The sequence below is a fragment of the Equus quagga genome, chromosome 19 (assembly GCF_021613505.1).
Source record: "Equus quagga isolate Etosha38 chromosome 19, UCLA_HA_Equagga_1.0, whole genome shotgun sequence".
In the NCBI taxonomy this organism is placed as follows: domain Eukaryota; kingdom Metazoa; phylum Chordata; class Mammalia; order Perissodactyla; family Equidae; genus Equus; species Equus quagga.
In genome coordinates this window covers 17,444,350-17,465,112 of record NC_060285.1, presented here as the reverse complement: position 1 = coordinate 17,465,112, position 20,763 = coordinate 17,444,350, and positions in this window count along the sequence as shown.

Below are 20,763 nucleotides of genomic sequence, written 5' to 3'. Positions count from 1 at the left end.
AGGGGAGATGATATGGCTCGCAATTCTCACAATTCCCTAAATCCTCATCCAGTTGCCCACCTCCATCCTCCTGAGGATTCTGGGAAAGTCTGTGCAGGGACAGGTGTGGCAATACCAGCTATTTCTTGCCAGATCTTAGCTCTCATTCTTCTCTGGCTTCTTTCTGAGCGGGCAGCTGGGAGGTGAGCCTGGAACATTCCCTTTGCTCATTTTCCCAGAGCCACCCATGCCTTGTCTTTTTCCTCCTCCTCATCTTTGTCTTCTGAGATGCAGGATGCCACAACTAAGAGGGTTATCTCATTTCCTCAGTCACTAAGGAAAGAGGAAGAGCTCCTCCCATGCAAGAGAACTGTCTCTCCTTCGACGTCCCACCCAAGCTACACTCCCTACCTCAGCAGCTCCAGTGTTGAACATGCGCTTGAGCAGTGTGAGAATTCTTTCTTCCTTGATAGAAAGGCTTGATCTTCCCCTGGAGGTTGATAAAAACAAGGTGAACCCTCCCCTTTCCAGGCCCATGGCAGACATCACTAATCTACTGTGATTTTCTGTCTAGCCTCAGTGGGGGCTGCACCCCAGCAGGCATTACCAATCTATGGGAGTTTGCCTTGGAGAGCAAGCACACTTGCCGTCCCTTGCATAATGACGCTTCTGTCACGCCTGCAGGAGGGTGGGAGTAGGGGCAGTTCTTCAGCTGTTCATAGCTAACAAGACTTGGAAGCCAGAAGGAGAAGGAAAAAGCTGTTTTCTTAGGTTTCAGGTGGATTTAGCTTTCAGGCCAAAAGCTTTACCTAGTTCACTTGCAATGGGCCTGAATGTGGTGTCTCCACTCATTTTCTCTGCAGAATAGGAAACAAGAAGAGCAAGAAACAACAACCCTTAGGGTAACACTTATTCCTTGGGGAGGAATAAGTGATGCATCACAGTGACTCAGACAGCCAGAGGGTCTCGGCAGAAAAGGGGGCGTATCAGAGGCTGGGGACGGTCGGGCCGAGCTGGAGGAGTCCAGTTCCCTGGCAGCCCTGGGGACCCACGGTGATCCTGCCGAATAACACATATTCTCCTTGTCTGCTGCTGGTATTCAGACGCCACTGGAATGTCCTGGCAGGACTGTCTGTCCAAATCCATTCGAAATTGATTTTTGTGTCTTCGATGGGGAATTTTGGCCAGCATCCCTGCCACCCCCTCCCCCCACCCATTCAGTTAGACATTCTCCTTTAGCTTATTAGCTGCTTCTCTGTGGGAGTCTGGGTCTTCACGTTCCCTCTCGAGCCGCTTCAAATGATCTGAAACTGTCGCGAGGATCGAGGTGGGTCTGTGCAGCAAGTCTGAAATACCCAGATGCCTTTATTTAAACGCAGCAGTCTCTCAGCAGGGTTGACACAGCCCAGTGCTGAGAAATTGGGTTCTTGGCCAGGATCTCCCCACTTTGCTAGAGAGTCAGGAAATGGGTAGGAATGTCCAGGGCCAGAGCAGAGGGAAAAAAGGAGTGAGGAAAGAAAAGCAGAGGCTGTGTAGGCAACACTCCTGTAGGATTTACTGCAGGACCAGCACCTCCACTGACAGCGGCATCCTTGAGGCCTGCTGCCTGTAAGCTTGCTCACACTGTCAGCGGCTGGTGGAGCACCGATACATGCCAGGTGCTCTTAGGTGCTAGAGAAGTGGAGGAAGAAGACTGAATCCTGTCCTCAGGAATTTACAATCAGACAGAAGACACATGGCGAGTGCAAATCTAATTAAAATTGAAACGTGGAGAAGGAGGCGGAAGCCATAATATGCTAAGAGGAATTCAGATGAAGTAGAAATGCAATCTTCTCTGTGGGCCCTAAGAACCAGATTTTGAGTCGTTCGTGTGGATGTGTGTGCGTTTATCAAGAGTCTTCTTTCCTCCAGACAAGTGGCTCTTGTTCTCAATCTGGGCTTCTTGTAATCAACTTCACTGGAATCAGTTGATGAACTTTGAGAACCACTGATGCTAGGCTCTACCCCCAGAGATTCTGATGCGATGGAGTCTGAGTCTAGGGAGGGAATCCGATAGGGAAGGGCAAGGTCAAGTTGTGTGGTGACTGGCTGGGCTCTGGTGTGCATCAGCTTTGATTGACGGGCTGGAAAAATGGTGGTGGTGCTGGTAGGGTAGAGGGCAGTTTCTGTGAGTCACTTGGGAGATACAGTCCGTTACTTTTCTCTGGGGTTGGCGAGGAAGGAGGTGGTCTCTGGGTTGTGTTTGCATGGAAAATGGACCCACAGTGGGCAGGGTTACACAGTCCAAAGCAATACCTCCTTCTACTTCTTTAATACCAACATACACTCCCGGGAGGACTTTCCTTGTTCCTTCTTCCTTCCATTCATTATTCCCTACTTCTCTCTCTCCCTTCCTTAAACCTTTATTCACAAATATTTATTGAGTTTGTGCCATGTCCCAGACACAGTTCTGGGGGTACAGCAAAGAACAAGGCAGATTAGTTCTTGATTTCAAGGAGCTAACATTTTAGGTACTCACCATAAAGCAAACATGGATGGGGGAAGCTGTGTGAGTGCTCTGCACCTAGGACTTTTCCTGAACAATCAGCAGCTAGTGCCTTAGTGTTATATTTTGTGGCTGTCCCAGCATCCTTGGTAAGCCCAGCATTCCACTAACCCTGTCAACGCCCCAGACACGTGGATGGGCCCTTTTAGATACGTAAATCCAATGGAGGTCCCAGAGGACTGCAGCCACGTCTGACATCACCAGGAGCAGAAGATCCTCCCAAGTTGCCATGTCACTTTTACATCCAACAAGGATGCATCCCGGTCACTAGAAAATGTAGTGAGACAACTATGATGAGATGGAGGAAGAATATATCAGGGCATGGAAGACCTGGGTTCAGATCTTGACTCTCTCACTTACTAGATAGAATACAGTGGGCGAATCACTTACTCAGGCTCTGTCAAGTTCACTTTTTGCTAATTGTTATAACAAAATATTTTCTGACAGCATATTGTGAGATTACCTGCTATGTTGAGAACTTTACAAATATTATTTTGTTTTAATTCTCTGTCTCTTCCTATGAGACGGATGCTATTATTACAGGGCTCAGAGGTTAAAAAACATGTCCAAGGCCACATAGCTCATAAGTAGCAGGACTGGAATTAAAACCAAGACCTGAGCTCTTGCCATGCATTGGAATAATAGTATTTCCTTGCCAGCTTGTTCTCAAGATTACATTATCTATCATGTGAGAGCAGAAAGCAGAGAGATTAGTGTCTGACACACAGGAACTTCCCAATCATTCATGATTTTTCATCCAAGATGCTTTATGACTCCTAGTTAACCCTTTCCTAAATCGTGATATTATACTAGAACAGGAATTCAAGTGGGGCAAAATATCTAACAGTGTTTCCCGAAGTTCCCAGTCACACTTGGCAGTAATCATAATAGGTAAATATTTACAGAGTACGGTAATAAGATGTGTATCCTCTGATCCGAGCTTGCTTCCTGGCATCACTAGAAAGTTGAGCTTCTGCAACTGTTTATAGAAAGATGAAAAAAATTAAGGATAACACTACTTATTGCCATTATTACTATAAGATTGCTCAGATCTTCTCACTGGAAAAATTAATAATAGTGTGATTAATATTTATGACAACCAAAATATCACTTAGTGTTTTTGTAGCGTGTTTTCAAAGGGGAATCTTCAAGCCAGATCCTTGTATTCATCTTTTCAGCCTCACTTTTCAGTTCTTTTCTTGCTCCCCTTCTCTGTGGCGTTTGAAACCGCTGGGCATTCCTCCTGCCCCCTCACCTTCCAGGATACCACCCTCTCCTTGTTCACTCACTCCTGAAAGCACTTTTCTCGATTTGACTGGTTCTTTAATCCCTGCACGGCCCTTCAGTGTTGCAGCTGCTACCTTTGAGGCAAAGCATCATTCATTCATTCATTCCCTCATTCATCCATTCAGCCAAGATTTCTCAAACACCTACTATGGGCCAGGTATACTCTAGGTGCTGGGGATACAGCAATGAATAGACCAGACCTCATGGAACTGCCTACCCTCATGGAACTTCCATGCTAAAGTGGGGGACAGATGACAAAATAAATCTGTAAATTATATGAGATAGATGATGGTAAGCGCCATGAAGAAAAATAAAGCAGGAAAGGAGGAGGGAGGTGCTAGAATTGGGAGTAATTTTGATTCTAAATAGGTGGTCGGGGAAGTTCTCATTAATGAGATATTTATACAAGGACTTGCTATCAGTGAGGAGTGTACCGTGTAGAAATCTGAGGGAAGAGCATGAAAAGCAGAGGGAACAGCAAGTACAAATGCTTGGAGGGGGAGCCCACTCAGGGTGTTTGAGGCTATCAGGGAGCTGAGTGTGGAGTGAGTGAGTGAGTGGGAGTGTGTGGCAGAGGAGGTCATGGGCGGGCTTGTGGAAGGCTAGGCGCTCCTTCTGACACCACTGCCAGGACACTGGCTTTTAGCCATTGCAGGGCTTGAGCAGAGGGGTCATATCAGACTACCTTTTTTTTTTTTTTTTTGGTGAGGAAGATTGGCCCTGAGCTAACATCTGTTGCCAGTGTTGCCAATCCTCCTCTTTTACTCGAGTAAGATTGGCCCAGAGCTAACATCTGTGCCAATCTTCCTCTTTTTCTTTCTGTGGGATGCCACCACAGCATGGCTTGATGAGTGATGTGTAGGTCTGTGCCCAGATGTGAACCTGCGAACCCTGGGCCACGGAAGTGGAGCACATGAACTTAACCACTATACCACCATGCCAGCCCCTAGACTATGATTTAAAAGGATCATTTTAGGTGCTGGTGGAGAGCAGACTAGGGGGAGAAAGGAAGAACAGAAAGACCAGTTTGGAGGTTGTTGCTAAGATCTAGGTGCAAGAAGAGCACGGGCACTTGCTCCAGGGTGGAGCTTGCACGGGGCAGGGGCAGATGGAATTCATATCCTGAGCTGTCACCCCAGCACAGCCACTAATTTGTATAGTAGCCAGGTCTGCCCTAAGATTTTCAGGAACAGGGGCAAGAATACAAATGGAAGTCTCTAAACATTTCCGAGGTTTAATCAAGCTCACAGACCTTCAAACAAAATTACTTCATTCCCCCTGCTTTGGCAGTATAGCTCCATCCCATTAGCCATCGAGGTGACTGAAAACCCCACAGGATCAGGGCTGTCTGCCTCCCCCTTGGCTGTGAGCTGCTTAGGAGCATGCGTGCTCAACCATGTGAGCCGACACTGCGCCATGCGTTCTCCCTCTTCACCGTCTATCGATTTGTAGACGCCTCTCTGTTTTACAAATGTGAATTTGTGTCCAAGACCTGGTTGCTGCTTTGGGTGCAAATCAGAGGGAACTAAGGTTGCGTTCCCAGATTTTAGGAATGGCAGATCTTTTTCTAGACAGAGGTTCTGGTCTCCCTGTTGGAGAGAGCCACGTCCTAGTCCCATTGGGTGAGTTCTATTTTTTTTAACAGGTTTATTAAGATATAATTTGCATATCATAAAATCCATCTGTTTAAAATGTACATTTCACTGATTTTTAGTATATTCCTAGAATTGTGCATCCATCACCACTATCTAATTTTAGAACGTTTTCATCAACCCGAAAAGAAATGCTGTGCTCACTAGCACTCACTCCACATCCTCTCTCTCTTCCCCTGTAGCCTGAGGCGACCACTCTCCTATTTCCCATCTCTATAGCTTTGCCTATTGTGGACATGTCATATAAGCAGAATCATACGGTATGTGGTCTTCTGTGACTGGCTTCTTTCATTTAGCATAATGTTTTCAAAATTCATCCATGCTGTAGCATGTATCAATACTTCATTCCTTTTTTTTCATGGCTGAATAATATTCCATTGTATGTATAGACCACATTTTAATTACTCATTCATATTTTGAAGAGCATTTGGGTTGTTTCTACCTTTTGGAGACTATGAATAACGCTGCTCTGACATTTTTGAACACGTTTTTGAGTGAGCATATATTTTCACTTCCCTTGGGTCTGTATACCTAGGAGTGAAATCGCTAGGTCATTTTGAGGAACTGACAAACTGTTTTCCACAGAAGCTGCGGGATTTTGCACTCCCACCAGCAACACAGGAGCATTTCAATTTCTCTATATCCTCGCCAACACTTGTTATCACCTGTCTTTTTGATTATAGCCATCCTAGTGGTCGTAAAGTGGTGTCTTGTGGTTTTGATTTGCATTTCCATGACGAGTAATGATGTCGAGCATCTTTTCACGTGCTTATTGGCCATTGGTGTATCTTCTTTGGAGAAATGTCTATTCATCTTCTTTGCCCAGTTTTCAATTGGGTTATGCTTTTATTGTTGAGTTGTATGGATGCTATATATGTTCCAGAGGCTAGTTCTTTATCATGATTTGCTAATATTTTCTCCCATTCTATGGATTATCTTTTCCCATTCTTAATTTATCTCTTTTACTGAACTTTCTAGGTTTTGGAGCACCATCGAGGCCCTGGTACTTCTGACCCTTATCAAGTCACAGAATATTAGAGACAGGAACAAATGTTTATTAAGTACCTTTCGTGAGTTATTCATCTTAATTCCCACAACAGGCCAAGGGCATATATTACTGGTCCCATTTTACAACGATAAAACCGAAGCTCAGAAATGTTAAGGCACTTTGGCTAAAGTGCCCCAACCAGCAGGAATGTAAAAGGACATTTAAATCCATAGCCTTTTCATTCTAAATCTGTGATTTTTATTCTCTAGCCGATAGGTCCCCTCCTATCACAAGGATTTGACACCAGATTCATCAGAATTATAAAAACAAAATACCGATATCAGAGAAACAATTAAGGGCTTGGCCTGGAAGACCATTCACCTAACGTCACCTCCATCAAAATGAGTGGGAATTGTGTGTATCTGGGGGCCCGGCCTGGGAATGAGAAATCTCAAGTGGAGGCACGTGAGTATTGTTGGTAAGCCATTGTGTTTGCTCTTCCTTTTGGAGGGTGTTGGGACAGCCCCACATGGCAACTGTTTATTATTCCACTTGGCATCACAACCTGGGAGCTGGCAGAGAGGGGCCCCATGGCATGCTGGGATACTCATTATCGCAGCAGATAAAAGAGCTTGAAATTCCCAGCTGGCCTGGATTTCCTAGGGAGATTGGGAGAACTGATATCGCTGGGAGGGAAACGGGCTGTAGGTAATGTCTTGGGAGAATGGCCCACTGTAGAAGGCCAGGAGGGCCAGCTTTAAACAATCCTCTTTCACTGGAACATGAAGTTGGGGGCATTTGATAAAATAGGATCTCAAGGCTGAAATGATGTAGTTACATGGAAGGAACTCTGCTAGAAATGAGGTTCTTTGGTCCAGGCCGTGATCTCTCTTTTTTTTTGCCCCCTGGAAAAAGACCCATATGATTGTCTATGTGCATAAAAACCCAGATACTCCAAGTAGGTTTTCCTGAAACTCCAAGGTCAGTTGGAAATGGCCAGTGTTGGAGGTGGGGATTCAGCAACTGGTTTTCCTTCCTGCCCAAGATGCATCCAACTGATTCTAGTCACCTCTTTAATCTGGTACAATCAGCAGAGATCAGTAGAGCAGATGGTGGGTACCAGCCAATGGTCATCAAGTGGTTTCCAAAGGTGTGCAGCATCTTTCCACCCCTGGTGTCCTTATCGAGCTGCATAGGGGTGCCAGTGATGGTAGTTTGCTAAATTCTGAAATAACGGAAGGAGTCGGGTTTGCCAAGACTCAGGAGCCCCGTTCAGATAAGATACTCCAAGTCACTAATTCTTTCAATGGACACTTATTGGGCACATAGTGTAGCCCTGATCCTGTGTTAGGTGCTCTGAATCACAGTGGGTTCAGAGACGTGGCCCGCACACTCCTGGAGCTGCCTGTGTAGTGGGTAGGGGGTACCATGGAGGGGGAAGTAAATTGACTATTATAGCACAGTCAGGAGATAAAGTGTTCTATTCTCTGGGAAGACAGATCCAAATCAAACTGGGAGGATCAGGGGCAACATCCAGGAGAAATTGACTTTTTAATTTAAAGAGCTGCCTTTCATGCATTTTCTAAGTGCCCTGCTGTTTGTTTCTCTGGACAGAAAAATCTAAGAATCATTATACTCCTCCATGTCTTGCCAGGTGTGCCAAGAATGCAGGACCCTGACCTCTCTTTCCCCGGGCCAAATCTCAGAGTTGTGTTTGCAGTGGGCATCCTCGTGGGATGAGGTAATATCTCCCTCTAGGACAAAGAGCAGGCGGCTTACTGCTTGCTATCAAAGTGGTAGATTGCCCCAAGCTCAGTGGTCCTTAGCTGGATACACACTCCATGTGAAGCATCCACCTGGGCCTTATTCTGTTGCCACGTGGAACTCAGGGGCTGGAGGAACTGATGGAAACAAGCTGCTACTCATGCTGCTTGCTGTGAGTAGTAACATCCTTTCTCCTTGACCCAGGAGCCTTGTGTCTTTTGTCAGCATCCACGAAAGAGTCACGTGTTAACTTATTAGCTTGTAAACTCCTAAGCCCAACACTGCCTCTTTCACCACGTAAGGAAATGCTCTTTCTATGCTATGCTTGGTTAAAAAGGAAGAAGAGAGCCCTTTGGCAAGGTTACTTGAACCCCCAAAGTGTCACAGGCCCATAATACTAGAGTTCTGCCTGAGCTGGCACCATCATAGTTCTGGGGGATGTGATCTGAACTGAAATGAGATGGATTATTCTGGAGCAGAGGTTTCCAAAGTTTTTCATTTTGACAGCTGAACCATTCTTTTTTTCCAAATAATTTATTAAAAACACCAGTATATATGAAGAACACAGAAAACTACCATTTTAAGGGTAAATCTTGAGTTTGAAAGCTACTTACTTTTTGTAATTTAGAAGCATTTCAGTAAAGAGCATTCATAATTCTGTTTTGGTGGGAGTTGACCCGTAAGGCAGCCTCAGCATCCTTGTGCTGGTTTAGAGGTTTAGAGGCAAGGTGTTGGGCGGTAGAGGGCTCTTCCAGGAAAGGCAGCTAATTCTCCACTCACAGGCTTCAGGGGGAGGCATTTCCCTTTGTGGATGTGCCCCATTCTGCTATCTGCCCTTCAGCCTTGTGGATTGAGAGAGCTGATTCATCAGCACAGCAGGAGAGACTTTTGAGGGCTGACTCACATTAACTGTGCTTAGAAGGCTGATGTAAAAGAACCAATAGGAGGTGTTCAAACCAGAGAAAGGAGCCCTTTCTACTTGGCCAAAACAGTCCTTCACCAAGGGCTCGGTGGGAGGAGGGCATGAGAGTCATGGGGCCACCCTCCCCTCCACTGAGCATTTTGTGTAGGAGACCATCTGCGTGATGCCAGGCCGTGGCACACAGCACTGCAGCTCTGTTTAATGCCTGTATCGCCAGCTGGACTCTTGAGTTTGGGAGGGAGGGGCCACGTCCTATTGGTTCTTTTACCCACAGAGACTAGGGCACGGACTCACCTTCTTCTATAAGCTAAAAAAAGAAAAGAAAACAGAAAACAAAAGAAAAGGAAGGAAGGGAAAAAGAAAGACAAGAAGGGGAAAAAGAAAAGTTGGAAGAAAAAAATGTCAAATAATAACCTGAAAAGATAGAGCTTCTCTGATTTAGCAAATGCTTTCACACGTATTTGCCCATTAGACCCCGTATATGTGTGTGTGATCTTAACAGTCCTGTGAGGTTTATCAGGCAGGTTTTCATTGTTTTACGGTTGGGAAGCTGAGACTCAGAGAGTTTGTTTGACTAACTCAAGGTCACACAGTCGTAGATCTTAGAACTGGCTTAGAAACCCAGCTCTCTTTCTGCCTCTCTGATTGTGATATATGTAGTTTGGCTTTTGGAGAAGAGTGCCATTCATCATTAAAGGCTGACTGGTGGAGCTGTCACAGGGAGGAGGTGGCCCTTCTATGTGGCTGCTGTATGAGCTCAGCTTTGGATGACTTCTCCTTTTTAATAAACCATGTTAACTTTACTAGTGCTTGTACTTGGCTCCACTACACAGCAGTGGTTTAGGCAATGTGTTGGAAAAATGTGCTAATTGTCAGCTTTAATTTTCTTCCATCTTAAAATAAATACTTAGCATTTTAGTACTTGCAGAAGGGAATGACATAGCGGAGCTGGGGGACTCATGGAGGCTGGCGGCTTGCAGGGAGGGACTGGGGGGCGTGGGAGCTGAATGTGTAAGGGCAGACAAACAGAAGTTCGCAGAAGGTCCTGGGGGCTGGGGTCTATGTGGTGGGAGCGAGAGGCTGTGCAGGGAGAGGCAGAGGCGAGGGTGGAAAAAGCTCTGGGAAGATGCCGTCAGTGTTCCCTCTGATACAAGAAGAGAGGACTGGATAATTCATACGACTTGTTGCTGTTTGGTAAGGTATGAGGTCATGAGTTGCATAGATTGCAGAATTATCCTTTCATTCAAGAAGTGTTTTTTGAGTACTTGTATGTCCCAGGCACTGTGTTCAATGCTGCGCAGACAGTGGGGACAACGCGGATGTGGCCCTGGCCCCATGGAGCTGACAGTGGAGTCCTGGAATACTAGAACTGGATGGAACCTTAAAGAGAATCTCTTCAACCCTTTATTTTACAGTCATAGAAACTGAGGCCCAGAGAGGGCAAATGAACTTGATTCATATCGCTCAGCAATTTATTGGCAGAGCCCAGACTGGAAGCCAAGTCTCTTGATCCTGGGCTCGGACTTCTTCTACTCAAATCCTCTTTACTGTCTCTAAAGTATAGCACCTATTCAGCATCGGGAGCCATAGATACATGGAACTGGATTATACTGTATTAGTTGGGGCAATGCTGGTGGTTATAGAAGATAAGCTGCCAGATCTCAGTAGGTTGAACAATAGAAGTTAGTTTCTCTCTTATGTGAAGTCCTTTTGGCAGCTGGAATCCACACAGATTCAAATTCTGTCATCTTTAAATTGTGGCTTCTCAGGTCATCTGGAAACAACTAGATGTTGCTAGAAGGAGATTTCTTGGGCCCAGACCTAGAAGAGGTGCTCCCAGTCCATCGTTTAAACTCACTCGCATGGCAACACCTCACTGCAAAGGAGTCTGGGAAATCCAGTTTAGTGCACCTAGGAAGAGGAAGTGGGGAAACCGGGGGTGGTGAGCAATTTGCCAATCACTGCCGTGTACGTTGTCTATGAGTTTCATTGTAGGATAGGAAAGGGAAAGTCACAAACTACTTGTTACTAAAAGGGGACATTAGATATCATAGAGTCGAGAATCATTGTGGTACCTGAAAATCCTTAGGCAGGGGTGTTCAGTAGACAGTCCCATTTTTTCCTTTCTCATGGTTTTCTAATTCATTCCTAATAAGACTTTACTTTGGTCTGATGAAAGTCACCTCAGCCTGATTGGAAGGGCGTAAACGTGGCTCCAAGGAAGAGGGAGAGAAGCCTGCAGACAGGCTTTCAGCAAAAGCTCCTTGTGCCTTGGGTGTGTGAGGTCCTGTGCGGGGTAATGTTGAACCTGACGCCGTTGACAATCTTATTCCTTAGTCGATGAGCTATGAGCATAAGCCTTCATGTTTGGATATTGCCTTCTGGCTTACAAAGAGCTTTCTAGAACATTAGCTCACTTCAGCATCACATTAAGACACTGAGAAGAAGGAGGGGGAGGAAGGGAAGGAACTAACAGGAGCTAAGGGAGTTCAGAGAGATGGAAGATTATTTCTAGCTGAGAGAAGAGCCCAAGAGGCCTCCTTGAGGAGGTGGTATTTGAGATGGGCCCTGAAGGAAGCTTGGGAGAGCAGAGGACAACATTCCAGGTGGAGGCCACATTGTGGGCAAAGGCACACAGGTGCAAAAACCTTGGTGTGTCTTTGGGACTGGGAGAGGTCAGCTCGGCTGGTACATAGACCGCCTGAAGGAGAAGTGTGGGAAGCCGGGCTAGAAAGGTCAACCGGGCCCAGGATGTAGCATCATTATTATCATTATCCTCACTGCCCTCTTTGAAACACATTTCCAAAACACCTGCTGGATGCCAGGCACTTTGCTAGGTGTGAGAGACACAAAAAATACCCCACACAGTTCCTGCCCTTTCGGAGCTTATGGCCCATTGAGGAGAAATGCCACAGGCACAGCAACCTTTAACGAAATGCAAAAGGGCTACTTGTAAAGTTTGCACTTCCATTGAACGTGTGCATGCTTTCCTGCTCAAATCGGAACAACAGAAGCCTCCGAAGGTCCCCTTTCATGTGCACTTGGAGGGCCCTGTAAGTAGTCTTTGGGGAGGCAGTGTATACCAGGGGTTAGCACACAGTCTCTGGAGTCTGAAGGCCTGGGTTGAAATCCAGGTTTCCCCATTGGTGACATATGACCTCTGGTGGGCTCTTCAGTTCTCCAGGCTTGGTTACTTGTGTATAAAATAGGGATGCAAATGCTACCTGGGTGATTCGGTCATCGTATCAGTTGAGACAATGCGGGGAAATACTAGGCGCCGTGCATGGCACACAGTAAGCACTCAATAAATGCTAACAAATACAAAAGATGCTGTTGGGTGTGGCTTATGTTGCCTGCTGAGCAGCAGTGGAATCTCTGAGTGGGGAGAGCACCAAGGGACACAGTCTTCCAGGAGTCCCCCTCAGGAAGAAAAGCAGGGCCGATGCGCCGGTCGTTGTGGGCCCTTGGTAACATTTCTTGGCTTGAAGAGTAGAGATTTCTTAATAAGTCAGGTGTTCTTTGTAGACGCAGATCACGTACACACCCTCTTCAGCCGTGCCTGGAATGCAGAGAGGATGTTTTGAACGTGTCACCAGTAACTGTTACATCCCGTTCTGGAGAAGTGGCTTTCCAGCAGCTAAACTGAGGCCAGCGTCAGGGCAAAGGCTGAGGTGTGCCGGGAGCCCAGCTTCGTGGAAGCAGGTGATGCATCCCTCTGAAATGCACCGACTCCTTCAGGGCTTCCTTCAGTTATCCCGCCCCGCATGAGTTTGCACACCCTCACACACAATTGGCTTTCCTCTCTTAGGAGTTTGGGGGATTTCAGCCCTGGAGTGTCAGCTGTGTTTATTAGATAGTCTTTGTTTTCCCTTCTAAGATAGGAAGCTCATTAGAAACAAGCACAAACAATCACCCTGTGACCTAGAGTTTAAAGTGTCCCCTGAGAACCGGGGATGTGTCGTAAGGGGGTCGCGTGCAGACACAGCCCTACTCAGAGTGGCTAAGCTGCAAGTCAGGTCCTAGGCGATGCTGGGCTGATGACAAACAACTCTCCATGTTCTGAGGATTCTGAGGTTCCCTGAGGTGAACGCTGTCCCTCTGCGATCCCCTCTCACAGGAGAGGAAAAACGGGGTGAAACAGGATATTGTAATTAGTCTTGATGACCCTGGAGTCGGAAGACGCGGGCTCACGTCCTGGTTCAGCCATTTCCTAAGATGTGACTTTGGGAAAGTTACTTAACCTCAGTTCATCATCATTAGAATAGAGATAGTGAAAATATCCAGCTCATAGGATTACTGTGAGGCTTACGTGAAATAATGTCCATGATTGTTAGCACATATGGTCTATGGTAGCTTTCATTCATTCATTTCCTCAACTGATATTGATTTAGCACTTTGTTTGTGTTGGGTGCTGTGCGAGGTGGAGGGGATACGTAACTGAATGAATCCTTGTCCTTGATCTCGAGAAGGCCACCACTCAGTGGGAGACAAACATGTATGTAGGTGGTTATAACACAGTAGGAACAATGGATGTAAAAGCCTTTGGGAGCACAGTGGAGAAACACCTAACTCTAAGTGATGGTGGTGATGGTGGTTGTGGTACCAGTGCTAGTGTTGGTGATGATGGTAATGGAGGTGATGGTAGTAGTAGTGATGGTAGTAATAATGATGATGTCGGTCAAGTTGGTAATGCTTTGTTTATAAAGGTGGTGGTAATGATGGTATTGATGATGGTGACAGTGTGATGGTGGTGCTGGTAGTAATAATTGCAGTAAGGATGGTAGTAATGATATGATGGTGGTGCTCTTGGTGATGATGATGTTGGTGATCAAGGTGATGGTGGTGATTGTGGTAGTGGTGGAGGTGATGAGTTCTCATGAAGATGGAAGTAATGACGGTGCCGATGACTGTACGATGGCAGTGATGGTGGATGGGCTCGTCAGGAAAGAATTCCTACTGGATGAAACACTTGAGCTTGGTCTTGAAGGATGAATACCCTTGTATGCCTCAGATGTTCTTAGGGCTGGGGATACAAAGATGACCCAGATAGATGCAATCCCTGCCTAGTAGACCTTGCTGAAGGGCAGGGCCCAGGGATACAGACAAGATGACAGGCAATCACTACACGGTGAGATAAGCAAGATTAGATAAGTGTGGAATGGGATTGCATGAAGCCTGAAAGAGGGACGCCTGACATTAATGCTTCTTGGAGCTCACTGCAAGCAAGACTCCTGTGCCAGGCTCCAGAGCTGTGTTTTCCCAGAGCTCTCCTAGGAGGTGGCCAGTCCTGCTGGGAGAGCACTGAGATCCCACAGGGAGAGTGGAGGGACACAGGCTCTGGCATCACAGTGGGCTGTGTTCTATTCCACCACCTCTCAGCCGGGTGACTTCGTTAATTTACCTAAACTGTCCAAGCTTCGGTTTCCTTATTTTTAAATGAGGCTAAAAATAACACTTACCTGATAGGGGCTGCTGCGAGAACTAAGTGAAAAAACACGTGTGAAGTACAGCCCAGGGCCTGCCATCTAGTTGGTGGTTGATAACTGCTAGCTGAATGGTTCTGACTACAATTCACTCCGGAGAAACTGAGACGCGGGGCATCCCTGGGCCTCCCAGCATCTCTGTGCAGAACACTGAATGAGCGGTGACAAGCTTTCATCTCAGCATTCTCCCTCCTGACCTTGCTCTCAAGGTCAGAGCAGCACTGAGTGGAGGCAAAAAAGGGTGGGTTTTCAAGGTGGCACGAACTGAGAAGACAGTTGTTCTCCAATGGTCAGCTCATGGTCTGCATGCCAGCATCACGGTATTACGACTTCTCCTGGAGACACTTTGAAGTAGTCATCAGGGGAGGGTATAGAAAGAGGGAAGTGATAGTTGAGATGTGTTAGGTCTGTTACTTGCCTTACAAGGTAGGAGCTTCATCATCTTTATCACCGGAGAGGCTGAGCGGCTTCTTCATCATCACGGTTATTAAGGGGCAGAATGAGAACTCAAACACAAGTTGCCGCCGGCTCCCACTGCCTTCCCTTCCTTTCCCTGTCTGCCCCAGGGTTGCCTCTTTCCCTACTTCCTCGCCTATAATACCTTAAGTTCTTATCTGAGAACATTGTAGTTATCAGCTAACACCTTGGTTATCAGGAAGGCCAAGAGGATTAACGAGACTAGTGCTCTGAGTTCAGCCAGCGAGATAGGCAAATTTCCCAGATATGCAAGTGGGTGGGCACGGGAAGATAAACCGCCCTCATTAACCGGCTGCCTCCTGCCTGGGCCTGTGCCAGCTTAACCTCAGCGGTGTCCTGTGTGCACAGAAATCTTTGCACTGAGCTTGTGGCTGAAACTAGAAAGCATAAACGTGCAGAGCCCCCCACGGGGTGCAGATACACTGGTGTGCTGTCTAGAGCCACAAACGGCTCTTTCTCTACAGCAGCTCCATCTTCCAGCAAGGAGCTCTGAGACCAGAGGAGCCATTCGTATGTAAATTTCCAAGCCCAGGGCCTGGCGTATAGCAGGGGGGCTAAGAGGACTCCAGTTCGCATTAAGGATTACTTCTGCTCTGCAGCATCCTCCCCTTTGCAAGGACCTTCCTTCTGCAGTTTTCTTCTTCCCTGCTTTCTCATTCGCTCTATCTCCCTCCCATCATTCCTGTCAGGATCTGACATGATCTAGCGTTTCCCAGCTTTAAAAACACCTTCCCTCCACCCTTTACCCACTTTCAGCTACTATGCCATTTCTCTGGTCCCTCTTATACAACTGCTTCTTTAAAGAGGTCTGTGCTCACTACCTTCACTTCCTTACCTCTCATCCATTCTTAAAAATGTTTGCATGTGTACTATTACATACACAGAAAAGAATACTTATGATTTGAATAAGTCACTTATTTATAAATATAGTAGTTGTTAAGTTAGGTTAAGCTCTGCAAGCTCCAAAATTCCAGTAGCTTGACAGACTGGGTATATTGCTGTCTCCCATCCCAGACCAATGGGATTGGCCCGAGAGGGCTTGTGGGGGCTTCTGCCCCAGGCAGGCATTCAGGGACCCAGTCTCCTTCCATCTTAGGATGCAGCCGTCTTCAGTATGTGTCCTTAAAGATTGCTGTAGAAGGAGAGGAAAAAAGGTTGGATTACATGTGAGAGATTGTAATGAGCCCACATCTCAATGGCCAGGACACGGACAAACGGCTGGGAAATGGAGTTTCGCTGTGTGTTACGAGGGAAAACAAAACAGTTTGGTGAACCCTAGCGTTCTCTCTGCCACTGTCTTAGGAAGTGAAAAGATAACATGAGCACCTATGAACCCCGTACCCAACCTCAAGAAGGACTCCGTTGAAGATAAATGTGTACTTGTCCCTCATCCCAGCCCTCCGCTTTCTTACTGCAGGTAAACAGAATCTGGGAATTATTTTTTATCATAGCCTTGCCTATATTTATAATTTTACCACATATGTATGTAACCCAAATGATATCTTTAGTTTTACTTATTTTTGAACTACTTCAAATGGTATCAGACTATAGGTAGTCTTTTTCCATTTGATCTTTTTACTCAACAATATTCCTGAGAGTCATACCAGGGGGTGAAGGTAGCTGTGGTTTGTTTTATAGGTCGTTTGCTCTGCTGTGTAATTTTTCATCCAGTGACTCTTGCGCAATTCATTGGTCTGTTTGCTATTGACGGAAATTTGTAGGAACTGGGAGAATGAAGATATCATTCACTAAGATGAGAAAGGTTGTTTTGATGGTTAATTTTATGTGCCACTTGGGCTGGATGACAGTGCCTAGATGTGAGGCCAAACATTATTCTGGATGTTTCTGTGAGGGTGTTTTTTGATAAGATTAACATTTAGATCAGTGGACTTTGAGTAAAGCAGATTCCCTCTATAATGTGGGTGGGCCTTATCTAATCAGTTGAAGGCCTGACTAGACTAAAGATTGACCTCCGCGGAGCGAGAGGGAATTGTGCAGCACATGGCCTTTGGACTTGGACGGCAGCATTAGCTCTTCTCTGGTGTCCAGTCTGCCAGCCCAACCTGTGGATTTTGGACTTACCAGCCTCTATCATCACGTGAGGGAATTCCTTCAAATATATCTCTTCCTCTCTCTCTCTCTCCCTCTCTCTGTCTCTGTCTCTCTCTCTCTCTCCATCCTATTGGTTCTGTTGCTCTGGAGACCCCTACTTAATACAGTGCTGGTTGGATTGTCTCCTAAATTTTTTTTTTCCGTATTGTGAACCATACTGGTGTGCACTTTCTTGTCCATGTTTCGGATGCCTGTCTGTAGGATTTTTCTCTAAGTGTTTTTCCAGGGTCTTATGGTTGTGAAACAGTAACTCACTGTTTAGTTTACCTTTTCCTGATTGCTAATGTGTATGAGCATTCTTTTATGTGTTTCTTGGCCATGATAGTTTCCTCCTTGGTGAAATGTCTCTTAAGGGATTTTGCCTGTATTTTCTGCTGTGATTTTTCTTTTTCGTTGCCTTTTTCATATTGGTTTGACCGTTATTTCTTTCTTCTGAACACTATTTTTCAGTTGCAATTATTTTCTGCTACATTGTAGATTGTCATCTTATTTTCTTTAGGGTGACTTTTGATGTGCTGAAACTCTTAATTTAATCAAGTTGAACCCATCTTTATGGTTTGGATCTTGTTTAGGAAGCTCTGCCTTACTTTTCATTATGAAGATAGCCTTCTATATTTTCTTGTAAAAATTTCAGTCTTCCCTTTCACATTTAAGTCCTTAATCCATTTGGAGTTGATTTCTCTCTATGATGTGAGGTAGGGACAGAGTTTTTTGCATGTGGATAACCAATTATCCTGCCACAATTTATTGAACAGTCCATCCTTTTCCTGCTAATCAACGACACCACTTCTGTTCCATGCAAGTGTGTTTGCCTCTGGGCTTTCTATACCGTTCCATCTGTCAATTTGTCTATCCCGGTGCCAATATCTTAATTACTATGGCTATAGCTTAATATCAGAGAGGTAAATGAACATTGAGATTAGATAGGAAAAGTTTCCCACTTTATCTTCTAGTCTATTCTTGGCCCATTACTCTTCCATGTAAAATTTTGAATGAAGGATATCAAATTTTAAAAACATCTTGTGGAATTCGGTTGGGATTAAATATAAGCTACAGATCACTTGGAACAAATTAAAATTTAAAAAATTTTGAGTCCTTTTGCTCCACAAATATGTTTCTATCTCCATATATTTAGGCCTTATTTCCATAAAGTTATAAACTTTTTCCCACAATAAAAGTCATATTTTTGTTAGATATACCTGAAATAGAGATTTTTCTTGTAATTATATAAGCAAGAAATAAGCAAAAGTAGATAAAATAGTGAAATGCACCCAATGCACCCATCACTCTGCCTCAGCAGTCCTGAACACATGATCAGTCTTGTTTTATCGAGAACCTCACCTGCTCCTCCCACCTCAGGATTGTTTTTAAGAAAATCCCCCAGATTATACTATTTGATCTGTAAATGTAAACCATACCCCTAACATTTACATTTTAAACTGTTCGTTACTAGTGTGTAGAAATGCAGATGGTTTTTGAAAATTGGCGTGAGATCTAGTAACCTTGCAAATCTCTCCTTATTTACAATGATCTGTCTGTAGATTCAATTGGGTCTTCCCCGTAGGCAATCATATCACCTGCTAATGCAGTTTTGTGTCTTTCTAGTACTTGTACTTTTCATTTATTTTTCCGGTCTCACTACACCGTGTCCTCAAGTCTAGTTTGGAAGAGAGGTGGTGGTATCTTTGTCTTTTTCCCGATTTTAATGGGAAGGATTCTAATATTTCACACTAAGAATGATGCTTAGAGTAGGGTTAATAGATATCCTATATGAGGTTATCAAAGTTGTTCCTTTTTATCCTCTTTTGCTAAGAGTACAAAATTTAAATTATGAGGGCCGACCTGGTGGTGCAGCGGTTAAGTTCACATGTTGTGCTTCGGCGGCCCAGGGTCTGCCGGTTTGGATCCTGGGTACGGACATTGCATCACTTGGCAAAAGCCATGCTGTGGTAGGCGTCCCATATATAAAGTATAGGAAGATGGGCTCGGATGTTAGCTCAGGGCCAGTCTTCCTCAGCAAAAAGAGGAGGATTGGCAGCAGATGTTAGCTCAGGGCTAATCTTCCTCAAAAAAATTTTTTTAAAATTATGAATAGTTGAATTTTATCAAAGTTTTTTCCCGTTTGTACTGAAAGGACTATACGGTGCCTCAGACACTTGTGCACTGCTCAGATCCGTCAGCCTTAGCTTTCTCTTCTTCCAGCCACGGCTGCAGTGACCAATTTTGCACGAGTGCTGACTAGCCTCCCACAGGTGCAGCCTGACAGCATCTAACCTCTGGGTCCCGCCACATGCTTTTCCCCTCCTCTGTTGATGTCACAGTGGGAGGTGGGGTGGGAACCACTTGGCACTCACCAAAATTTATTCATTGAGAAAAAGGAGTCGTCCTTCCCCTGGATGGGCAGTATGGAGATGCACTGTGCATGACGACCCCGCAGTCCTGTGGGGCTAAGTCATCCGTGTGGTGGCCAGCTTGATAATTCATCTCTGTGTCGGCTGACTCTCCCTTCTGGCTCTGCTTTCTTCTTGCCCCTCACTCCTGCTCCTTGGATCTCACTCCCCGGAAAGGTACTCACGCTTTAGCCTTCCTTTCGAGGGAGCTCAGCTTAAGGATATGTTTTTTCTCCTTTAGTCTATTAATTTGTTGAATTACAGTTATAAAGTTTCTGGTGTTAAATTACCCTTACATTTCTTTGGATAGACTAGCCTGGTCACAAAGTGTTACTTTTTTTTTTTTTTTAAATACATTGCTGGAGTCAGTTTGCTACCATTTGGTTTAGAAATTTCACATCTGCATTCATGAGTAAGATTGGTGTATATTTTTTTTCTTTTTTTAAACTCTCCTTGTCTGGTTTTAGTCTCAGTATTATGTTAACCTCATCAAATGGATTGTAGAGTGTTCTCTCTTTTTCTGTTCCCCGGAAAAGATGTTTGAAAATAACAACGGTCTGTTCCTTGAAAGTTTGTAAAAATGCACCTATGAAATCGTCTGGGCCTCGTGTTTCTTTTCAGAAGGATTTATACTGATGATTAAATTTCCTTAACGGTTATAAGATTATTGAGGGTTTCTCTTTCTCTTTGAGTCAATTTTGGTCACTTACTTTTTCCTAGCTATTTACATATTTTAAATATATGTATTTTAATAAATATATTGATAAATAATTTATATATTTTAATCTACATATTCAAATTTGTTAACATCAAATTTCAATTTAATGTTAAATTTATTAACATTAAATATTCACTTATCATTTTCAATCTCTGTGGTATGTCATATCCCCTTTCATCCCTAATATTGCTCATTTTTACAGTCTATCTTTTTTTATCTGTCTCATTATTTGTTTATCTGTGTCTTTAGTCTTCTCAAAGAACAAACTTTCAGCCTTGTTGACACTTTCTATCATTTTTTTAATACTATGTTTGTACTATTCTTCTATTCCCTGTATCAACTTTTCAATTGGCTGCTCAGCTCGTTAATGTTAAGCCTTTATTCTTTCTTCGTTTCCTTAAACAAGCATTTAAGAGTGTAAATTTCCCTTGAATTATTGCTTTCCC